Source organism: Pteropus medius, unplaced genomic scaffold (assembly GCF_902729225.1).
Source record: "Pteropus medius unplaced genomic scaffold, Ma_sr-lr_union100, whole genome shotgun sequence".
NCBI lineage: Eukaryota > Metazoa > Chordata > Mammalia > Chiroptera > Pteropodidae > Pteropus > Pteropus medius.
The window spans coordinates 20,685,381-20,705,222 of record NW_024355205.1 but is presented as its reverse complement, the minus strand read 5'-3'; the positions used below and the strand labels follow the sequence as shown (position 1 = coordinate 20,705,222).

Below are 19,842 nucleotides of genomic sequence, written 5' to 3'. Positions count from 1 at the left end.
ATATACATGTTTACTTATACAAAAAATATGTGTACAAAAAGAAATATAACAAGGATAGGAACTTGGGGGCCTGGACATGTGTTGGGGGACACTTTTCATTGCATATCCTTTAGTTCCTTTTGAGTTAAGAGCTGCATCGATGTATTATCAATTTAAAAAAATAAATGTCACCATAAAAAAATTTAAAAATTAAAAATTAAAAAATAAAAATAAAGTAAAATAAGAATTCTAAACAAGATTAAAAAAACAAATTAGTAACTTGAAAAATAAAATAGAAATTCTAATTTTTTGTAAAATAATCATTCTAAAAGACTCAGTTTTGAAACTTTTTTTCCTAAAAGCACAACGAAACTTCTCTACTTTATAAATAAAAAGTACTTTAAAATCCTGCAAAGTAAAACAGGATGAACCAAGTATGCTTCTTTACCCTTGCCCCAGAGACACAAGGCCAAAGACATGAGCCAAGAAGGAAAAAGTCACTGGAATAGTGATCATGAAAAAGAAGGGCAATGTGTGAAAGTTTGAAAGGGGAGGCTACATTAAGCTGAGAATTTATTTTGATATCCCTTGTTTCAAAAATGTCATTGGACTTGGTAAATTACAGACCACACAAAAATGTAATGTCCGTAAAAATAAACCAATTGCTCAATAAAAATTAAGCAGTCACTCACTCAACAGACACATATGATTTTGTAATGAGACCAAAGAGAAAGTCATTGCATGTGACCTCATAAAGACAACATCATGCCATGTAATAAATAACTGACCTAACAATAGCCTTAGAGTAGCCACTGGAAGCTCACACTGCTGTTATTTAAGTCTTTGAATGTAGACAGACGTTATAATCACAAAACATACTTGAGTTTTGAGACCAAACTTAATTGTACAAGGGACCAAAAGAATGGAATCTAGATAAGCAGCTCTGCCATGATCTGTTTAAGGTAAGGATGGATTTCAGATCACCAGAAGAAAAGAAGGACTGCATATTCTATTGTGCTGCTGTAGGCCAGAATGATGGGCTTTAATCATCAGCAAAGCTAGCACTGAATTAACATCCCTTAACACCAGCTGACGAGTGTTTCCATCCCCTGTGGAAGTAGATCTAGCTACTTCTGCATAGAACTGACCTGATGAGAGAGTCAAGGTTTCTCTCAGGAACATTTTAGACCCATTCCAACATGTGCATGAATGGAGGATTGATGCTCAAAATTTGACCAAAGTTTAATATTTTTGCCTGGAAAAGATAAAGACATATATTTCAAAAGTTTATCTTAGTCATTTTTTAAAACCAGAAAAGCACACAGAGAACATTTAAATTTGAGCAAATGGCTTCATGATAAAAGACCAAAAATAAACTGGTTGCAAAATGTATGTCTTGATAACTAAATCAGTTGACTTACATGGATGTAAGCAAAAATCAGTTAAATGTTAGAGGATACTTAAATAAGAAAGCTGAAATGGCTATATTTTTCTGGAAGTTATTCTTTCTGGCAGTGTATCAGTTAGAATAAGTTTCAGCCTCATTTAACAGGAAAACCAAAATAAAAGTGGCTGAAACAAAATAATTTTATTTTTCTTTCACATAAAAGTAATCTAAAGACAGGCAATTCAGGGACGATGCAATGACTCCCTTAGTCACCAGGATCCAAGGTTCTTCATATCTCTTCCTCAACATCTTATCCATCCTAAGGTGCTTTCCAACTTCAAAGTCACCCAGATAGTACTAAGAGAGGAGAGGAGGCATCTGAAAAATGCAAAGGAAAGGACAGGCAGAAATGACCGACTCAGCCGGTTAAAGTCCATTCCTGACTGACCTCTCCTCTCCTCCAGGACTCTCCAGCTAACATATTTTCCCATAGCTACCTCCCCGACCTCAAGGCCTCTCCAGCTCATATCTGTTGATTCATTGCTATCCAAATAATGTTCTTCCTTATCTCTGTAGCTGTGTAGGAAGAACAAGACTGTATTAAACTGCTTGTCATGTTACAATCAGGGCTCAGCCTTTGGATAGGAATCCACTGAGTGGGTGCCATCATCAATAAGTGCTACTTTCTGCTTATAGCCTTGGTGTCCCATCTCTCCATTCGAGAATCCTATAACAGTGCTGATAACACCAAGGTTGCAGGTTCTACCAGGCAAATGACCTGTAAATAGATAAGACTAGTAGTCTGGAAATTCCTCTCCCCTTGCAGCTCCCCCACCTGAAGCTCCCCCTCCCCATCCTGACTCATGAAGCACACATGAAACCTCAGACAAAGGAATCATGCACCGCTTGCATGGACACTGCAAAGGTATATAAGCTGTAATTAATCTAACCAAAGGGAGCTCATGCTTTGGGTCTGTTCAAAGCCCCACGCTCTCTGCCAGCATTAAATTCTCCTTCCTCTAACAAAATTGTATGGGCGTCCAATTTCCTCCATCAGGTGTCGCTTCCTGCAACAGTACAAGATGGTGGCTGCAGCTTCTGCCAACATGCCCGAATATGAAGAGAGAGGAGGAAAGGAAGCACAACCCCCAAGTGAGTGTGGGGGAAATAAAATTAAAACCAAAATCTTCTATCGATCCAGAAATCCTCTCCACAAAGGTATTAGATAAAGAAATAAGCATTAAACGATAATGTGATGCACATCACAGGGAATCTGATATGAGACTGCAAAGACAGACAGACATGCCATCTTTCACCCACATAGCCAGGCAGTCACGACCCATTACATACATGTTCTCAAGGTAAACAACAACTAGTCCTAAAATCAGCAGAGTGGATAGCACCATTTTATTTCACATAATTCATCCTAAATTTACCTGGCAATTGAGGTGCCCATCTGTTTAGTTAATTGACTTCATACAAAGGAAAAACAAACTTCTCACATCTTTGTGATAGGAGGCAGTTTTCCAAATTGGAGCCAGGTCAAAGTTAGGCTCTTACCTCTTGCTGAAACTTGGAGATAGGGCACTATCTTCCTTGAATGTTTACGAGGAAAGGCAATGATTCCCAAGTTTTTGAGAAAGCTATTCTTGAGTTGATAAGCTGACCAAAGGCCTATCTAGTTTTCAAAATAATTTATAAACACTTTGAAGAGAAGAGAAAGTACTTCCAATTCCAAGTTTTTAAAGATGATTCTTTAAGGAAAAGGAAGGAAGGGGAATCTCTTCCCTTATTTTCAACAGGGAGAATTAAGCTTCATAACTTTTAATTTTTATTTATCCTTACATATATCAACAGCCTTTAAGGGATGGTCCTATTTACAACAGCAACAAAAATTATAGAATACCTCGGAATCATCTTAAAGCGAAATGAACAAAACCTGAAAGTAGAAAATTTTAAACCCTCTGGGGTACACAAAAGAAGAAGTGATCAAAAAGTTTTCTCATACTTGGTTTTAGTATGAGAAAAAAAAACCTACATCATATAAATGTAAACTACTCATAAGTTTTTTTATCCTTTTAATACAATAAATGACTTTTTTTTTTTTAACGAGAAAAGATAACATTGAAGTTCATTTCAAAAGAGTAAGTAGGCAAAAACAGCTAAGAAAACTGTGACAGTGAAGAGTAACAGGAGGACTGGCCCTTCTAGATGCTGAAATATGTTATAAAGCCTTAAAAGTTACAGCAGTGTCGTCTGGCCCATGGATACACAGATCAAGTCACAGAATAAAATGTCCAAAAATAGACCAAAATGCATAAAAGGATTAAGGATGATGAATCAGATCGACAAGGAAAAGACAAGCTATCTAATACATGCTACTGGGACCAACTGGGTGGCCATTTGGGGGGGAAAAAAAACTTTAAATATAATTCAAGTCTCACGATGTACACCAGAAAAAGTTTGTAATAAAATCAAAACTTTAAAAAAAAAAAATTATAAATGTACTAGAAGAAAACAAGGAAAGACCCTTTCTGACTATGACTCCAACATCCAGAAGTCTTGGAAGACTGATAAATTCAACCACATAATCAAAACATCTGCATGACAAAATAAGAGAAACCAGAGAATCAAAAACCAAAAGCTTAGAAGCAAAATCAGAAGACGAATGCCAAATTGGTAAAGATATTTGAAATTTATTGTAGACAAAGATTTAATATGCCTAAAATATAAAGGTTTCAACAAATAAGCACAAAAGCAACAAAAATGGATAAAGGGTATGAATAGATAATTCATCAAAAAGGAAATGTAAATGGGTCTCAACTATATGAAAAAGAAATACAGGTTAAAACTGTCATTTTTACCTGTCAGGTGGTTAAAAAGCCAAAAGTTTGATAACACATGGTGTTGATTAAACTGTGAAAAAATAGGCACTCTCATACATTGGTGGAGGGGTTATAACTTGACACAACACCTAATGGAATGTAATTGGATGACTTCTACAGGAATAACAAATTCATAACATTCTCTTCGAATTAGCAATTCCAATTTTAACATTTTATTCTACTGAAATACTTGCACATATGTAAAATTGTATATGTACATAGTTACTCACTGTAGCATTTTTGTAATAGCATAAAATTGGAAACAATCCAATAAAATATGCAGTTTTAAAAAGAATGAGGAACTATTTGTGTATTGTTATATAATTATCTGCAAAATATACTAATAAATATGAAAAAAGATGTAAAACAATTTGCATAGTATGCTGCCTACCATTTATGCAAAAGAGGCAGAAAATAACATTTGTATTTGTTTAAATATTAATAAAATTAATTTCCATTTCTCTCCCTCTCCGCCTCCCCACCTTCTTCCCTGTTCCCCTCTCCCCCACAAATATACAATAAAAAGTTCAGGATCAATGAAATAAATGTGGATATTTTTTAGGAGGGAGGCGCTATCCGAGGCAGCACAGGATGGGGGGAGAACAGAGACTTCTCCATGTACAGATTTTTATAGGTATTTTTAACCAAGCAAATCAGTTACTATTTTAAAAGTAGTATAGGGAGGGGGCCAGAGAATTAGTGTTAAATCAAGCCACATTCAGAGACTGCAATGGGCCGATCAGCCCTAAAGCCAGGCCAGGAGGATACCTGCAGAACAAAGGAAGATTTCTGCTGGGATTGCTAACAGCCCATCTCCCATACCTGCATAGAGGAAACAGGAAAAAAATATGTAGAACAATTTTTAAGTGGCTGCCCTGTGCAAAATCATTCATTCCCTATGGCTAAAACCATGGGGAACCTACTGTTTAAAGGCTGAGAACTGCCAGCAGGCCTTTCACGCTACATACTTTTACCTTTTCACACTACATACTGTTCCCCTTCCCCTTCCTGTATCAAAGAAAATGGGTAAACAAGTCTTTAAACTACAACTCATAGGAACTGAAGAATGATATATAAGCTAAATTCCTCAAACATGTCCCTCTCACTGACTTTACTCTCAGCATCATTCTCTTTGTATTCTTTACTCTGTCTCTCTCACTGTCCTCGTCTCTCAGGCTCTCTCTGCCTCTGAGAGGAGACCACACTCTGTCTGTGGAGTGTTGCTCCTTTTCTAATAAGCTTTCCTTTTGACTCTAACTTTGGCGTCTGTGTTGGATTCTTTCTACATTCTCCGCCAAAGGACCCTCTTCTGTCAGTGCAGAGCTTGGTCACCCCAACTCGGGGGAATTTGCCCTGTCCTGCATCAAAAGGCAACAATTAAAAAATTTCATAATAGGATCTCCATTAAGCACACACAAATTAAGCCATAATTATGTCTGCTTTTAGTCAAAGCTGGAAAAAAGTCAATTAAAAATCATAAGTGCCTACATTTTTCTAAAACATTTTGCACCGAATTATATAAATGGCCACTAGTAGAAGCCTTGGGTCTAAAGTCTCCTTATTGAATGTTTATCTGGGAAGCTCAGACTTGCAGTGTATGAGGAAAGGAACAGACATTCAATTTAGATGGTGTTTCTATTTAGTTAACATATTTATAATTTACCAAATGTGATTAATTACTTTCTCAATTCAATCAGATGCAATTGCATTGGCAGAACTGATTAAAAAAAAAATTTTTTTTAATTGGCTAAGATTTGGCCACTCCTATTTAGAGTCTTCCCAGGGTAACTTCTTTGAGATTTTTAATTTATGTATAAAATAGGAGGGAACATAAATGAGATGCTGTTGGAAAACAGCTCAGCATCTCAAAGTTCTGGCAATTGACCTAATTATCATATTCGATAAAAGAGAGCCTTCTAAAAACTGAGCATCCACAGCCTCACTCATATACTGTATAATTTAGGTAACTATTTCACAGAAATTGCCTGGATTAATCTATCTGATCATCTTTCCACACAAAATTTTTTATACCTGATTTTTGTTTTTTAAGCCAATGCAAAGCTTCATATGAAAAATCTGAATGCAGTAGGGTGCCTATGCAGGAAGCAAAGATGCTCGATGTGGTTTAAAAATAAATTAGAAAAAGTCACCCAGAAGCAAAATCTCTTTTAGGAAACAGTCTTCCTTAGTTAAGTAAATGAATTAAGGGGGATTAGGCCCTTATAAGAGTGGGTGAAGGGCTCCAGAGGGTAAAAAAGCTTTTGTTTTTTAAGCAAGGTTTTTATTATTCAAGGAAATTGCAAGTGGCAAACATTTCACTTAGGAGAAATAAGTCTTTTTACATATAGAATCCAGAGCCTCCTGAGAGTGAGTATCAATAGTCTAACTGGGCTCCCAGAGGCTCGAAGTAAGGCTTGGACTGGGTCAACCAGGGTGGCCTTCCACACAGTGACCTGGAGAGGAGGGTCAGTGTGACTGAGGAGCTGGGGTTTGTGAAGGAACTGGAGGTAACTGTTGGAGGTAGGGAAGCACTGGGTTGAGCACAGTGAGCCCAGATGGATCTGACCTCAACAGCTGTGTTTGGAAAACAGGCACTTCAGCCCCGGCGCCTGAGGTCAGCCCCCTAGGTTTGTTTCCAAAAAAAGGTTGATGATGACAGTGCAAAAGCAACTGGTGATTGGAAGGGTGTGAGGATTACAGTGAAACTGACCATTCAGGACAGGCCCAGATTGAGGTGATACCTTCTGCCTCCAACCTGATCATCAAAGCTCTCAAACGACGGCCAAGAAACAGAAAGAAGGAAAAAAAAATTAAGCACAATGGAAATATCACTTTCGAAGAGATTGACAACACTGCTCAACAGATGTGGCACCGATCTTTCCCTAGAGAACTCTCTGGAACCATTAAAGAGATCTTGGGGACCACCCAGTCTGTGGGCTGCCATGTTGACGGCTGCCACACTCATGACGACATCAACAGTGTCCAGCTAGTTAAGAACTACAAAGGAACATATTTCAATTAAAGATCATATGACAACCCAAAAATAAAAAAGCATCAAGAGAAATTTGTCAACCAACTGCATCATCAGACTCTGACGGTGTTTGGAAAGGCTGGTGTTTACAAACATGACTGATCTGTCTGGAGTCCTTAAACAGTTGGACAGGTCCTTACAATGCAGGTAAGGACCTGGATACTGGAGCCACTAATTAACAAATAAGAGGATGCAGTCATCTGCCCTAGTTTTGAGGTGGCAATGCAAATCTGAAAACATCCCATGTAAACTTCTGAAACTTTGTTTCCTATATCAGCTCACTCACATCAGCTCTCTCAGCTGACAGTGGTTTTTTGTTTCCCATGTAGTGGGAAAAGGTCAAACTCAAATGCCTTCGGGTATGAGGCTGGTAAAATAATTGTACCATAGAATAAGCAATGTTTGTGATCCCAGAAAACTGAAGAGTGTAGCTCTCTTCCAAGGGAATGTACACACAATGATATTTCAAAGTCTAAGCTGATTAAGACAAAAAACAATCATAAGTCTATAGGCTGAATTTAGCATCTATCTCAGCTTCCACCTTGATACTCTACAACTTCATTGTACCTAGAATCTGTTTTAATTTATTCAAATGTTTCTGCTCCCTGCAGGTCACCGTGGAAGACTTTTAAAGGATCCCATAAAGAAGAGTCAACATATTACTGGGCCACAACTCATTTCCAAGCTCTAGGTCCTAACGACCCAGAGACGACTAAGAAAAGTTCCTTCCCACACACAGTCTGATATTGTCAACACCATTTGTTCAGTTTCCTGTCTCCAGTCCCCTCCTTTTATCAGGATACTTCTCTGTAACATTGTCGGATAAACCCAATTTTACCTTATTTAAGGCCAGGTTTTTGTGTAATATCTAGAAGACTCATTTAAGTATTAGAAACCTATTCGTAGTGCTGCCTGCTCTTGCCTACCCATATCTCACCCTCTTTGTCCCTCCTGCCACTGAAGCCCCTAGACACTCATGAAACCTGACTTATGTCTCTGACTGTGCCTTTTGTACCATACACCCAGCAGAGTTCCTGGAGCACTGTTTTTTGTGTACTTAATGATTTCAATTGAGTTCTTTTGATGTGGAATTCTGGTTAATGTTCTTGATCTTTCTCTTTGTGCGTCACTTGATATGGACCTGAATCTCTGGACATTAAAACCAGACCTAGTTTCCTGGTCTCTGATCCTTGCCTTCCATTTTGGTGTGATATTTTGACTTCAATTTTCCTTTTTGGAAGCAGAGTGCCCTTCCCCACCTTCTTCTCCCCAACAGATAAACGTTTCTACACTAAGATACAATTTCTTTTCTATACTCTCAGCTCTTCAGGCTTGAAGTTTGTCTTGGTTCTTCTCAGTTTGTCCCATCTTCTTGTTGCTCAAAATTCCCCTGATATATTTGAAGGTATCTTTCTGTAAAGCTGCTTTTAGAAAGGCAAGACATTTAGAGTGTAAAAGTAGAATAGAATAAGACGTAAGTCATACATAGGAGAAAAGTGAATCCCCATCATCTATTAAAAAGGACGAAGCATCAATAGGAAGATTTGGGCTGCAGAATAAAAGCCCTTCCTCGATCTAGCTTACTTGCCCCACTCTGTTCCCCCATTTTTAGTTCTCAAATCACCTGTTTTTCTTTTATCAAGGAAAATATCCATGTGATTATACGGTTATGTGATAGACTGGTTTTGGCCACTTGATCTCTTAATTCTTAGGTAAGAAGCTGCTGCCTGTTTACCTCCTCTAAAGGTTTATTTCCTGTGTGATTTCCACTCTGGGTTTGCCATTTAATTAATGAAATCCATCTTCATTCCTGCAGCCACGTGACCTTTCTAAACACCTGTACGTTCGGTGTTGCCAATGCAAGCACTTCTTTCCTTCCTCGCCCATTTATTTCTCACTAAATCCCCATAGGGCACAGTGATTAAGGCTCAGCAGATATTTCCTTTCGGGATAATTTTTTTAAAAACATAAATTACCTAATTAAATACCAAATACTTCTAAATATGCTTTCTAAATAGATGTTAAGTTTTAGAGATGGCAGCAGTGAAAAAGAAAAATCGAACTCCAAATTATTCCCAGTTATCTTGATTTCATATTGTTTTCTTCTGGCAAAATTTTAGAATTACAACATTTTGTAAATATGGGATGAAGGCCACTCTCAGAGATCAATCAACTGAGTCTTGTTCATCTTTGATTTGATTGTTATACTATGCCTATGATAATAGTCTATTTCGATTGTTTCAGAAGTGATACATTTCTTAAAATCACAGTTCATTTTGTTACTAATATGAATAGTATATGAATATAAAGAGTGCTAGAAGCCCAGCAATTCCAATTTTTCCCAAATCACTATCCCCCAACCTCAAATCAGTTGTTTAACATACTTTCCACACAACCATTATTATGTGATGATTTGGTTCTGAGCTGAGGGCAAAACCTCCTCAACCCTTCCTAGAAAAATCCTACCAGGTGAATTCCTAAACACAGAGTTTCAGTTTGGACTGTATCAAGTATGCCCATAATCCCAGAGTTATGAAACTCTCCTCTGCTCTGGCATCAAGAAGAGAAGAGTGACAAGATGGGTTAGTGCTGGCAGTGAGGCTAAGAAAAGGAGAGGAGGCAGGCATGTAGAGGCCTGGGTATGAGCGACAATATGATTTTGTCAACTGGAACAAGAGAATAAGAAAGTTCCTGATATTAAGGAGAGACGTGAACTCCATAGAAGCCACAAAACAAGAAATGTACATAAAGGATGTTTGTAGAATGCACGCTCCTGAGCAAGAGAGTATATCTCTATTTGACCTTAAAGGCTTGTTGTGAAATATTTTAGGACTTTTCCAAGAAGAAAACTGCAATTGCTTGCTATTGCCAGAAACTGCCTTGCCAGTGGCCTGGCATCGTGGGAATTTGCCTGGCTTTTTGTGGCTGCCACCCAAAACTGGTAACTACTAAGTCAAAGTTAAGTATAAGCTAAAATTAAACTACTTCCCTTCCTTGTTCATGTATTTCTGCTAAATGAGAACATTTTAGTAATGATTTTATATTCATTAGGAGGATGGGATGTCGCACAGCAAATCAATCACAGTCATAGTGAAAACACCGAGACATTATTCTATGTTTTTCCACAATCTACTATGTTTAGTTGGGATAAAATACTGAAAACTGAAAACTATTCTTCTAGAAAAGAAACAAGGAAAAATACATAGTGTTTTCAAAGGGAAGAGAATCATGATCAACATTCACAAAAATGGAGGGTGGGAGGGTGGGGAGTATGTTAAGTGTAGACATGTCAGAAGCTTGAACATAGGAGTGTTTAGAAGAGAAGAAATATTTCAATGATTCTGAATCTTTTTGGAATTGCTACCTACAATCCACAATTACATTTTTTGCTTCGTGATAGGTTCCATCCTCTGAAAGCATGCAGTCTCTTCGTACATTCTACAGGCTTGGAAAGTATATAATAACATGTATGCATCATTATAATATCTTACAGAGTATTTTCACCGCCTTAAAAATCCCCTGTGCTCTCTATTCACCTCCAATCTCTTCTCCACTACTGGCAACCACTGATCTTTTTCCTGTCTCCATAGTTTTGCCTTTTCCAGAATGTCGTAAAGTTGAAATCATACAGGGTGTAGGCTTTACAGATTGGCTTCTTTCACTTGCAATATGCATTTAAGTTTCCTCTGTGTCTTTTCATGGTCTTCTTATAATTTTACACATCTGATGACTAGAAAAAAGTTCTCCCAAACTAGATTCTAACACCCTTCATTTCAAGCCTTCTTTCTTCTCTACTGTCCACTGACCTAGGGACCATCAGAAAGAGATTGAGTCTACGGCCATGCTATCCTGAACAAGCCTGATCCTCTCTGATCTCGGAAGCTAAGCAGGGCTAGGCCTGGTTAGTATTTGGATGGGAGACCACCTAGGAAGACCAGGTGCTGTAGGCGTAAAAAATAAAAATAAATAAGGGATTATAAAATAACAAGGCCTTTGCAATCTGTGAGGTCAACCAAGGGTAAACTCACCTGGAAAAAAAAAAAAATTAGAGATTGAGTCCAGGGAGAGGGGCACCATAGGACACATTCCCAAACCTATAGATGCTGAGATAGCCATCAATCTAGGACAGACAGGCAGCCGCGTGGTGCCTGACTCTCCAGATGTGGTTTCAGGGTGACCCTGTCTGATCACCAGGCTCGACTTATGAAATACAACCACTGATGAAATTCGTGGCAGGCAAACTCCCTGCACGATGTGGGACAACAGTTTGATGGATGGGCCAGCGATGATGGATCGCTCCTCTCTTCCCCTTAGTCTATGAATTTTGGTTCATGAATTTCCTCCAGCAGAGACTGAGTTGTCCCAGAGATAAGATAACACTCATTGGGGAGCTGGGCTCTGGGCTTATTGCTTGCTTGTGGATAGCACCCTCATTACTCAGTAAAGCAAATTATTGCTGACAATGTAAGGTTTTAGTCCATTTCGGTGCTTTTTAAATTTAACAGACGGCCTGGCATATGGATCTAGATTCCTAGCACTGTAAAAAATCCTCTTCTAAAGTATGGATAAAACATGGAATTAAAGTAAAAGGGAAAATATATATATAGAAGCTTAATAATCCTCTTTGTCATTTGTTCCTTCTTTTGGGGAAATAACTATTACAGCTCACTGTAATCTTAATCCTGACTAGTTGCTTTTTTTAAATATATCACCTTTTTTTAGTATTAGGAAATGAAACTGAAATTTGAATATGAAAAAAAAAACCCCGGGTGACTTTGATATGCCTGCTAACGTTATCTCATTAATCCTCATGGTGCTCCTGAAAGATGCGTGCAATGTATTCTTATCTCCATTTTACAGAATGTGAAACCACGCTATCCCAAAGCTCTTTTACATACTTAAGATCACACAGTGGCTCAATAATATAGTCAGAAATAAAAGCCAACTTTTTTAACAAGAAGGGCTCTGATAATTAATCAGAAACACAGCAAGTCTGCTCTTTGATGACTAGAAATTTTATCTGAAACGAATGCTGATTTGAGCAGGAATGAAGTTGTCACAGCTGGTGATTTTATATCTTTAGGAGATTGCAGTCCAAAAACCTGTAACAAAACATGAAGCCCCTACTTTGATTTGCTCTATCACAGTAAAGAAATTTACCAAAAAAAAAAAAAAAAAATCTTACAAAGGAAACCTTATTCTCCCCCACTTATCTCATTTATAAAATTCAGAAGTTATTCCTATAGAAAACAGAATCAATAGGCACCAGTTGAAAAAGAAGCTGCAATGCAGAATTAAAGATTTTGTAAGCAGACAGTCGAGCATCTTAGAAATTAGTTACCTCCTAGGGCTTGTTCCTGGTCCTGAAACTGACACTGCCAAGTATGAATAATTATAACAGGCACATCTGTGTGAAACAGATGTGGCTAAAAGTCACCTCTGTATCCCCAGTACTTGGCTTAGCCTAATGAGCAAGTATTTAATGCATAATTATTGACTATGAAGGGAGAGGATAGATGAATAATCAATGATATTCAAAGGGGCCGCTATCACTCTGCCCAACACATCTCCACCTGTGGATGATCTTATTCCGGGAATATTTCAAGTCCTTTCCACTACCCAGAGTTTTTCCAATCAAGAGATCTCTTCCATCTACCTTCAACAAAGAGAATTTCCCATCTCTATGAATACTAAGCTTTTACATTTGTAACTGCCATCATGTCACGTTATTGAACAGATAACTACTACTAATTCAGTAGTTTTCCAGCTTTATGGAGCGTATTAATTACCTGGGGTGCATGTTAAACACAGTTTCTTAGGCCTCCAGCAATTTTGATTCAAATGGGAGGGCAGGGCTCAGCATTTAAATAAGAACCCCAGGAGATTTTGATAGTTATTCCAAGGACGACTATTAAAGGAAAAAAAAACAAAAAACAACAACAAAAAAAAACTCCCTATAATAGCCCTATTCCACAGATAAAGCAGTGGAGGTTCAGAAAAGTTTCTTACCCAAGGCAACTAATTCATTCTATCATTCAGTCATTTGACAAATACTTATTGTGAGTGTAGATGCTCAGATACTATTGGTTTGTGCAGAATGGAAGCCTAATCTGGTCCCCAATCTATTGTTATTTCTACTCTGCATGCTCGCAAGTGTTATGAAATTTCCAAATAATACAGGAGACTGGCTGTGGGCGGACTCAGGAAAGGCTTCCTGGAGCAGGCAGAATATGGATAGAATTCCAGCTGTCAAGATAAAGAGAAGGGAACTGGGCCAGTGAAATTATTAATAATGGTGTAATGGCTTGTGTCCAGAACTGCAGGTTGTACCCAGAAGGACAGACGAGTGAGGCAAAGAAGGCCCAAGGGTGATATAGCTTGGGGATCCCACCAGGTATATTTCAGGGGGATCTCAAATTCTTGTCTCCTGCATCTCCTAGGAAGTTCTCACTAACACATTCAAGTTTGATGGGATTCCCATTGGGAACAGGACAATCCCACCAGCCCTCCCTACCCAACTGCCCTCTAGTCTCCAGCGTCAGCAGCCTTGTTCTGAGCACCTTTTTCCCCCCGGTTTTCCAATAGAAACAATCTCTTCTTCACTAACAACTTACTGATGCAGAAGGATAGGGAATGAGATGGACAGGGATGCACACAAAAACTAGACAAGAAGTATACATATGACCTGGGATGCTGGGGCCTCGTGAGGGAAGAGAAACATTAATAAAAAGGGGTGAGCATGAAGTGATTTCTCGAGGCATTTTTGTTCTCAGCCCCAGCTGCATATTAGAATCACCTAAGGAGCTCTGAAAAAATACCAATGCCTTGGCGTCGCCATGACCAATGGAATCAGGAGCTCTAAGGACTCTTTCAAACATTTTTAAAGCTCACCAGGAGGTTCTAATGCGCATCCAGGGCTGTGAACCACTGACCTGATTAGGCAGAGCTTGAAGACAACACATGCAAATAAATGTGCTGGAGCCAATGAGTTGAGATGCAGATAGCTTTAAGCAGAGTGATTTCAATCTCTGACTAGGAGGTCAAGGAAGAAAGGCCTAAGTAACCCAAGCAACACGTTAAAGGTGTGAGCCAGCCAATCTAAGGGAGTAACACCTAGGGTTTTTGCCTGTGGAGGACCTGAGTAGTAAGCCAACATGTGCCAGTCTAGAGAAATTGATTTCATAAACAAACAAATAAGTCTATTATTATCCCCACTTTTCAAATAAGGAAACAGAGTCATGCAGAGGTAAAATTGCCCACAGCTCTTAATGGGGCATTTGCTCAAAATAAATAAATAAACATTAAGTTCAGCTGCTGTTAATGCATGCAATTTGGTTGAATTTATAGGGCATTGCCATTTTTGTAGGTCACAAAAAATTGCATATAGGCAACTCTTCTATTCCACATGGCTTATCCTAATAAATTCCCATCTTTAGATGTGTTTCTTATTCAGTTGTTATTGCTCACATTTCCACAGAAAGGTTAACTGTATCTTGGCATGGTATTCCACTGGAACCTTTTAAATACTAATTTAGAAGGTTATAGGGCTACCAACCTTAGCATGAAGAATAGAGATTGACTAGCTATCTTTCAGGTGTCCATAAGATCAGGGGCAAAGCTTGCAGTAAAGTAACAGAAATCGTCTATGGCCATGCTACCCTGAGCAAGCCTGATCCCGCCTGATCTCGGAAGTGATCTCGGAAGCTAAGCAGGGTCGGGCCTGGTTAGTACTTGGATGGGAGACCACCTAGGAAGACCAGGTGCTATAGGCATAAAATATTAAATAAATAAAATTTAAAAATAAGGGATCATAAACTGACAAGGTCCTTGCAATCTGTGAGGTCAACTAAGGGTTGCCTTGCCAAAAAAAAAAAAGTAACAGAAACCAAGCCTGTGAAGTTAATCTCTAACTTCTTTAATAAAAGCAGGGAAGAAGAGCAAATTTTCTCCTCAGAATTTCCTGGGTATCAGAATATCCTAGAGGAAGCTATGCTGGCTCTAACATTGGTTCAGTAAGACTATGCCAAGGGAAGTTTAATTTGATTGTCATCTTATTAATTCCATACTCCATCACAAGGTGTCAGCTTTCACTCAGCCTCATCAGATTACTTTCAGTCAGCTCCATGAGGCCAAGACCACCTGTCTTATTCAGTATTTGATTACTGGTGCCCGGCATAGTACATGGCATGAGGTACAGGTAGATAAGTATTTTGGAAAGAACATGTTTCTAAAAGCATGAGTTGATATAGTCACATTACAATGGCTGGTTTTCTAATCCCAACTTAATGACTAGTTACGCGATAGTAGACGAGTCATTTAAATTCTCTGGGCCCCCCTTTTCCTCATGAGGATAAGAGGAGATCATCATGGAATCTCTCTTCACCTCTGTAATTCCAGCACACAGAAGAAAGTCGATTGGGTTACTCTTGTGCAAGGCAGAGCTAACGTTTCTGCGCTCTTCCCCTACTCTATTCATCAGTCCTCTCTAAACTTACCCAGAGAAGGGCAGGGATGCAAAATTTTGAACCAGATTACAAAGAATTTTCAGAAGGTTTCTCGAGATATCTGAATTTTCCTGACCATATGAGATTTTACAGTAGTGAGGCTCATAGGGACAAAGCCTCAGTATGCAGAAGTTAGATTCTTTGTGCAAGTCTGATTCTATTTAGGAATAATTTCTTAATTATATTTCCTTCTATGAGGTCCACATTTTCATCACAGTTTAATGAATATTCTTTCTCTCCTTTTAAAAACAATTGAAAATTTTCCATAAAACAAACAAACAAACAAAAAACAGTGCAAGAACAGATAATGGCCTCTTCTTTGAAAGGTCAGACTTTTGAAGTTCTCTGTCCTTGAGGAGAGATACAGCCCCCAAGGGGCGACTGCCTTCTGCCCTAGCATTTCATTCCATTTTGAAAAAGGGAAAGTGACTTCAAATACTACAGCTTTGAACCCTCTATTTACCAACCTCTCCATATTCATTTCCACAAGGTTTGTAGCTTAGATCAAAAGGACTATAAGGGAAAGGGGGAAAGGGGAGAGAAAACACAGAGAGAAAGACCTGGCATTCTCCATATCTACTCATCTAATAGGAAAAAAAGAAATCCTTGAATTCCGAGATACACCCTTTTGCGTGTCTAGACAGAAAGCAGAAGAGGTCTTAGATGATTTCTTAATGAAGCTTGAACAACATATTTAAAGTGTTAATACATTTTGGAACATTTAGTTGTAGCACTTATGAAACAACTATGAAGAAAATATCACTGTCTGGTCATAGTCTGAGAATATCACATACCTGATGACCCCATGAGTTATTGCTGTGTAACAGATCAATCCAAGCCTTAGTAGCTGAAAGCGATATCTTAAGATCTTGTGTATCAGGAATTCAAGCAGAACTCAGCTGAGTGATCCTTCTGCTTCCTATGACACCAGCTGAGGTTGCTCAGGGTATTTGGCTAGAGGATGGACTGAATGAGGGTCCAACATGGCTTCATGCACTAGTCCGGCACCCAGGCAGGGATGATTGGCAGGCTGGTCTCAGCCGGGGCCACTGACCAGAGCACCTCTGCTGGCACGATGGTCTCAGGTAGTTAGACTTCTTACACGGATCAGCGCTCTTAAAGAAAGTTGTCTAAGAACCTGGAGATGGAACCTGCAGTACCACATCATTTCTGCCACCTTCTACTGGTCAAAGCAATCACTGAGTCACACATTCTCAAGGCAAAGGGACATAGACACCCCCAACCCCAACTTCTTCAGGTAGCCATCTTTAATATGCTACATCTGGCAAGGTTCCCCCAAGGTAACACTTCCTGGGGCAGCCACATCTGAAATTGGCAGGTCAACATAGGCTGCTGAGACCTACCTACAAAAAAGTACAGGAGGTCTGCCCGAAAGAGGGGTGGGAAACACTGACACCAGTGCCGGGATGCAGGTGTGCGAATGTGAAGAGAAAGGCTGTGCGTAATCAGTAATCATCGGTTTGCAATGCTCGAGCTTGAAATAGAAACCTCTCTGAGAGAAGACAAGCAGATCTGGTATGGATAATTAAGATAGGTGTTATACTGTGAAATGCCCATTATATTGTCCTTTGATCCTGCTGGTGAGGAAATTGGGGTCACAATTCTTTTCAGGACATAAGGGCTCTGAAAAATGAAAAACGTGTATTAAGAGTTACCACCTTTAGAGATTTGTTAAAAATGATGACAGCTTTCCTACTTGGGAATTTAATCAAACAACTTTAACAGCCTCTATGGAAACCTTAACTTTTACACACCTTTTATCCTTCTATATGTAGTAAACGTGTGTGAGCCTCCCAGACTGCCTTCTTGTCCACTGGAAGTATTGGGGCCAATCTATGGTTCTCAGCTGAGTTCCTCCCTGAGAATCACTCTCCTCTGAAAAGAGTCACCTTATCCAATGAGTAGCCTCAGCTTAATTACTGGTCCTTCTCATGGGACCAGCTGATACCTTTTCGATGACTACATTGCAGTTCGATTATTCCCTGTGTGCAATCTTACCTCCTTCTCTCCTCCATAAGAGTCGAACTCAAACACATTCCCCAGTAAGTTTTTGCACACACAAATCTCCATCTCAGAGTTTGTTTCCTTGGAAACTCAACCAAAAATATAACAACAATTGGGGTGGCAACAATGATAAGAGGAGCCTGTGTCAACTTGGAAGCTCTGGGAGTGACGAAGCAAAGCCACACAGGGCACTCGCCAGTTATACCTCCCCCGACAGGGAAGCCTAGAATGGCAACTACAGAACCAAGGGAAATGGCTCTGAGTGCTTCCTGAGGGTGAGCCTTGCTCTTTATTCCATTCAGCTGTGTGCTGGCAGACTGCCTCTGGGGGAAAAAGGAGGTATGTGTGATTTGTAACCTTTTCCAGTTTCTGTGGTGTAAATACTTCTACCATGCCTGATTTCAGGCTATTGACTTTTAACAACTGGGCTCATCAAATTGTTAAATATTTCACATTCAGTTCTTGGGGACCAGTAGGAGCTGCCTCCAGCACATCACTGCATGTTAGCATACTGTCCCCTGCTCAGACATGCTTGGACCAGCATGAGCACCAAACTTACTGGCAGAAAAATCTGGTATAGGCCTGTCAGTGGCCTAAGCTTGTTGGGGCATGAGAATCAGAAAAAAGTAATAGTGATTAAACAAACAATCGAATCCTCTCTGGGTAAATTTAAATGCAAAGTATACAGAGAATATGAGCAGTAGACACCAGGGAGTAGAAGCTAAGGCTGGAGCAGTGATGACAATAGAGACCAGAAGATGGTGGAAACTATGAGCAAGGAGGTGGTAGTGAGAGGTAACCAAGTGCTGGCAAGACCAGAAGCCGAAAGATACTACAAGTGATACAGAGACAGGAGTAGGTGAGCTGTCTTAGTGGGGCCATGCAGTAGAGAGCAATCGCCTGGCATTGCTGACACGGTGACGGTGATGAGGGCTGCCTCAAGAGCTGCATTTAACTCCAAAAGCAGTATAGAGCTCTGCTGCCTGAGCGGACTATCCAGCTGAGATCTTCATCCTCCTTATTTTCACAGTCATCCTTACAATCAGCCCCCATTATTTGAAGTAATCAGAGGGAATCTCTGGTGCTTGCAAAGACACAATTTTATTAACCCCAGGTCACCATCTGAGTTGAAGAGCCATAATACAAAAACAAACATTGTATGTATGCAAAGGTTGTCGACATCATCAGAAGCGATCCAGACTAGAAGCAGCAGAATCCCTGTGACAACAAAGGAAGGACAAAGCAATTTTCTTCTGAGGGTCTAAATCGACCAGGGCCACATGATTGTCACTCCTTTACTCTGCTAGTGAAGGGAAAAACTGTTAGGGACTTGGTACCACTTGTCATCAATTCAACAAATGTTTAATGAGTGTCTATTCTGAGGTCCCCACACTGTGTTGGGCTCTGGGGAGACAATGGTAATCAGAAACAGACACAGACCCTCCATCGTGGAGTCTATAGTCTAGTGGGGGAGATAAATAGTTGATCAAAAAACGTCCGGAGAAAACACATAACTCGACTGTGCTAAGCACTAAGAAGAGATATGTGGAAATGAGACTTCTCAGTAGGCTTGAAGGTCCTTGGCTTAGTAGGGGAGATGGAGGAAGAGATCCCTGAGCAGTGATAATGAAATGAGATCTGAACAATGTGCTTGAGTGAAGGGAGGAGGAAAGAGTATTGAGGAAAAGCAGGAACAGCAGGTACAAAGGGAGCACAAGGACCGACAAACATTTGGATTCAAAGCAGAGTCCGGGACCAGCAGCGCTGGCATCATCTGGGTGCTGGCTAGAAATGCAGAATCTCAGGCCTTATTCCTGATGATCTACTTAACATGATTGCCAAGCAATCTGTATACTTTTTAAAATCTGACAGACTGAAAGACCAGTGTGGCTGGACCTAAGAAAGTGAGAGGTGGGGTGTGGTGTAAGCCGAGGCTGGACAGGCAGAGAGAGCCCAACATCCAGAGTTACATCAGCCGTGGTTAGGAGTTTGGCTTTATTCTAAAAGTATGGAGAAATCATGGAATGTATG

General features: G+C 39.6%; 3 pseudogenes; all 3 read left to right on the top strand.

The window, feature by feature from the left end:
• The first annotated feature begins 2,482 nt into the window (after positions 1-2,482).
• On the top strand, positions 2,483-7,273 carry LOC120598842 (60S ribosomal protein L12-like; annotated as a pseudogene).
• A 3,840-nt stretch (positions 7,274-11,113) lies between these two features.
• LOC120598962 (uncharacterized) lies at positions 11,114-11,232 on the top strand (annotated as a pseudogene).
• A 3,691-nt stretch (positions 11,233-14,923) lies between these two features.
• On the top strand, positions 14,924-15,054 carry LOC120599017 (uncharacterized; annotated as a pseudogene).
• The last annotated feature ends 4,788 nt before the right edge of the window (positions 15,055-19,842 follow it).